The following is a 5,534-nucleotide window of genomic DNA, read 5'->3' on the forward strand; positions in this document are numbered from 1 at the left end:
TACTGTGATCAACTTTCTTTTGTTTCATATTTGCAAATCTGTCATCGCAGGCTGCGTAATTTTCAAACTTTTTAAATGTGTAACATTGGGCACAAAACAGGCAGAAAGCTCAGTATAAACTGTGCCGTCTACTGCAAGGTCCGATTTCAATGAGGGAACTGCAGAAAGAGCCAAATCCACAGTTTAACAAACACACTCTCGCAGTGGATTATTCTACGCAAATAACCCTGAAATGAAAGATAAAACCCCGTGTTAACAGTTTTCACATCCCATCATGGCAAGTGGAGTCCTGTGAGCTAATTAGGATCCTTCAGCCACACTGCTTTTGATAGGCTTTACAGCCTCGTTAATACAACAGAGCAGTCCTTAAAACGTGCACTGTCTCATCACGGTTCATGAACCTTACAAACGAGAGTCAAAAAGGCAAGAAAACATGCATTTATGGCGTGTTAATGATTGATAAGAAGAGTAGTACAGAAATGTACAGATGGAATAAATCTGTTTGTTTTTGCTTTTTTTAAACCTTAAATGGTTTCTGCTATTAAAAACCATCTGGATATGCGATAATATGTACATTAGCTTTACTGTTACCAGATTTAACTTGCATGTCTGGGTTCAGTGCAGCTAGTCAAAGGGTTATGAAGAGGATTGTGATCCTAGGTCCAAAAACAGCAGCTTTCTTGTTGAAATACAAGCTTTAAATAGAGACCTGGATCATTTCTGAAGCAATTTTTCAAATACATCTGGACAGATTAAATTGGCTTCATTTGGCATAACCATGGAAAATCACTGGAAAATATAACAGGACATTTATTCAGGGATGCACTAAAACAAACAGTTTTAGGTTGTTAAATATACATTTGTGAGGGAATACTTCATATCTGACTAAAATGTATTTTATTTGTTTCTTTTCTTAAATCCTCCATCCATTTTCTTCTGCTTATCCACATCAGGGTTGCTGGAAGGGCTGTCATAGGTGTGGCACACCACAGGCAGCAAAAAGGAGTCTATCATAGCACTTATACATTTTTAACCCCTTTTTTTTATTATACCACTTCTTCTTACTGTTATTAAAAATGTCAGCGATGAAATTATTCAGCAGTAACACTTCTCTACTCTACTTCGCAGCACTAGTCACTATGACACTTCTCATGAATAATAAACACATTTACATTTTATGGCTGTTCACTTATGTAAGATTTTTAAAAACTTGATTTACTATTGGAATTTTTTTTTCCAATGTTAAATAATTTGCTTTTTTTCTTTTTTCCCCACCACAGTTGAAAAAGTGCCTTGAGTCCAGTGGCAAATTCAGAGCAGTTTAATTAAAAAGGATAGTTTTCTTTTTCTGCTTGGCAGCTCTCCGTAAAGCCGTCTATACACACCAGGAAAAAAAAAAAAAAGTGGTGCTTAAGTGTGAATTTCAATAGTTTGAATGAAAAAAATTACTTGTGGATAGGCTCATTTAAAGATATGCTACTATTGCCCTCTAGTGTTATTTTCATGCAAATACAACTTGAAAATGGATGGATGACAATAAGTTGGAGTGAAAGAGACCAAGTCTGTGGCAGCGTCTGCATTGCAAATAATTATTTATGTTTGTTTTTACTATTCCCCCCCCAAATGTGCTAACCAGTGCAGTGCCGTGCCAGCCTTAACCAATATCAGAAGAGCAAAAGACAGTCAATGGGTTATAAATATATCTACACATCGGAAATCTAAATACAGTCTGTGAGCTTATTTCAAATCTCTTTCATTTACACTGGTTTATATCAGGTTATTATGGTGTTGGGGGGAAAAAAGGATATTCTGCAAATACCAAAAGCTCAAGCAGATTTCTCAGACTGGTCTGAAGAAAAAAAATATATTCATAGGTTTTCCATCCTTATTCTCCGACATCTTCTCCACAGTGGGAAAGAGTTTGGGGAGATTTAAAATGTCCTCTCTGTTCTTTATACAAATACACCAGGAGTGTGTAAATTTGCTGGAGAAAGCCAGCTCAAATTCCCATTTTCATTAAATCATCTCAACCACAAGCTGACCTTTCTTGTGACCCAGTTTCTGTTTCTCATCCAAAATGTATTAACATAAAAAAGTACTTAATATGCATCATTTCAATATAGAATTAATGTACCCTTTTTGGTCAGAATGCAAAATTCCCAAGCAAGTGAATTTGCTTTTCAAATTGCCAGGAATAAGAATATACATCTTCCAACTGAACCCAGCGAAGGTAATTGCCAGTATGACTAATATTGCACCTTTTTGTTTGTCGTTTTCACGATGCAACAAAGGGAGAACAAAATGTATTTTCATGGGCAGCTAAGAGGATTTTTAAATTATGCTTTCAGTAATGCATCTGGTTTGTGTCTCTCGGTGTCTGGAGGAGTACAAATAGTCGGATCACAGTGGTGACTCACTGAAGCAGTCATGTGGAAGTGCCAGTAAGATGAAATCCTGCTAAAAACAGTCCAGGCATTTACCCCAATTTCCCACCTCTGTGATGATTAGAACCTTTTCATATCCAGTTGATTCACTCATTTATTCATTTATTTATTTATTTAAATCAAGAGTGTTTCTAGTATATATATTCATGCCTGTGTTCATTTCATTATTTCCCTCTAGGAAAGATTGATTTGATATTTTACTTTAATATTATGTAAACATAGACATCAGGAAATATTAGAAAACAGCTATGCCAAATTCTATATCTGTAATATTCCAGAAGAAAATTTTATTTATTCTCCTGATTAAGTTTTTGCATTAAAATTAGAAAAGGGGTTGAATGGATAACCACTAGATGGAGCTAGTGGCTCTAAGTGACGCTTGAACAAGGGTTTTTCTTCTTCTGAGACCCCAGTGTTTCAGTGTCTTTATTGTTTTATGTTTTTTTTTATCTATATTTTTATTAATTTCACCACTAGTTTTAGTCTTTAAACATTATTTAGGGCATATGCCAAGAGGGAAGATTTAGGAAAATCTATATAGGTGTAACTTTTTGGAGGCAGTTGACCCACAGTCTTGTAGACTTCCACATTCTCAGTGAACATGTTAAAGTGTCATTAGGTAAGTTAAGATAATAAATTTGACAAATGAACAAATACTACAGCTAAGGAAATTTCCTCCATGTTTTTCAAACTTTTTCAATTTAAAAATTTGGCACAAAATATCTGTAATCTAACAAAATTGTTACATTTTTTTTAAAATGAAAATTTTATTTTTGATTTTGCTAGTTTTTTCCACAATAACGATAATAAATAATTTTTAAAAATAACATCCTCTTTTAGGTTTTTTGTTTGATTTTAGTCACCTATGATAACCTTTGTTTCGACGGTCATCATATTTCTCACAGGTTAGTGTTACCCTGTTTTTTCTTGTGTTGTCCTTTCTAACGTTATTTTCTCATTTTTGGAGCAGAAACGTTGACTTGCACATCTTCCCCTTTTACATTATTATAAACAGTTGCAGAATGAGGTCAACATCATCTTTGTTGATTAAGGTTTTTAAAAAATATGTTATAATGGCATTTTCACCTTATCTCCCTTTGGTAAATCCAATGCAAACAGTTTGGTATTTATTTTCACATAAGCAGTGATGACACATGGATGATCTCGAGCCTGTGGGAATGACTTAATGGAATGCAAACGATGAGCTGGAAATCTCTAATGCTGTGAAATGCTGGGTTCAAATTTTATTAATCATATAGCAGAATCCAGACTGGCAGCCTTTCCAAGTTACGCCTCACCTTTTACGCCTGTGATAGGCTCCAGATCCTGTGTATGGATGGTTGAATACAACATTATTTCAAATTAAAATAATGACTAATATATTCAAAGTGCTTTACATCATCTTTATAATTGTGTATATGGGAGTGATTTATATCAATAAAAAATATTTGCATATTATTGACCCTTTTTCTCTCAACATATATTTGGCAAAGACTGAATTTAATCATAATTTGGCTCTTTTTAAAGCACAATTTTGAGAGTTAAGATTACAGTTCATGTGTTTCTAGAATAATTGTTGAGGAGAACCTCTTATGCTGAGTCCTTTAATGCAGCATCACTTAAATGTACCTTTAAACAAACATTGAAAATCTCTTCCAGACTTACCATCAGTCCTTTCTTTCTTTGTTTAGTCTGAGCAGATGTGTTTTTCTCCTTTAATCCACCATTTTATCCTGTAATAAGATACAATTGTATTCACAAGAAAGCAGGGCAGTGCACTGTGTATTCATGTGCACACAAAGCAGTATAAAAGAAGAAAAATACATACAATTTAATACACTAACCCCAATGACTGAACTTGATTTTGTCTACCAGCTCCATGTAATGTAGTAATGAACATGTGTATTTGTTAAAAAAAAGATTTTTAATATGTGAATGCTGAGAAAAAACAACCAGGTTAAAGTATACCCCTTTACTAAGAGGTATAAGTGAATCACATGCAGCTTAAACACTTAAATATTTAGTTTTAGTTGTGCTGAGCCAGCAACTCAATCTTTTCAAATGAGACCACGGTTAAACAAACCAATGTGGCTGTATAATGAAACTAGAAGCTAGCACCTTGATGTGTCTAACTGTGTATATAGCTGTGATTGAGTTTACAACAAAAGGCATGCAATGACTTGTGTTGTTATTGCAGTGGAGAATACATACATAGCCTGGTTGTGTTCTTTGCTTTCCTAAATATTACAAAACTGATTCAGTTAAATGCATATGTCGATTGTGAAAGCTGTTTAAAATGATCCATCAACTCAAGGACCAAGGTCTGGCGCTCATAAATTAAAACTAATGAGGTTGGCAGGTGACTTTTTTCATGGACATATGCAATTTTCAGCCGAGCAAAGCACATTTAAGTGAAGGTGTAACAGCCGGACACTAACAGCTTTCACTAGAGTGGTCTGGAATAACAGGACTCTGGAAAAGGCCCCCACCTGCAGGACTGGGTGCTTGCATGAACCCTTTTTTCAAGTGTGGTTCTTCTAAGCCAAGCTTCAAACCCTCAAACCAAAGAGAAACCAGGACAGGATATTTTAGTGCAAGTTTTTTCAGGTGGTGCATTTAAATGGACAAATTTTATTTTTCCTTCATTCCTTTAATAGATTTTAGCTGATGCTAAGCATTTCAGCATAGCTCCATATTTCGAATCATCAGCAGAAAAACAAAAACAACTTGTCAGGTTCTCATTAATCATGATATTAATCATGCTAAATGGATTGAAAAGGGACCAATGTGAGAAGTGCGTGATGGAGGTTAGCAGAGGTGGAGGTTACAGAAACACATTCTAAAGATATTACCATATTAACATTTCTAAATTCTTTTAATGATTAATCCTTTGAAGTTATTGTACTAATATAAGTTATTTTATCAAATGAAAATACATTATTTTGAAGTATCTCTAATGTAACATTTGGAAAAGTTAGTAACAATGTCATTTAATAATTAATTAAAACTAATGAGGTTGGGTCTAGCACCTTATATAGCCTCTGTAGAAACTATCTACACCCTCACTTATCTTAACTGCACTACTGTATA

The sequence above is a fragment of the Rhamphochromis longiceps genome, linkage group LG8 (genome assembly GCF_057381845.1).
Source record: "Rhamphochromis longiceps isolate RC_006_pf linkage group LG8, R_longiceps_female_GT1.1, whole genome shotgun sequence".
Lineage (NCBI taxonomy): Eukaryota > Metazoa > Chordata > Actinopteri > Cichliformes > Cichlidae > Rhamphochromis > Rhamphochromis longiceps.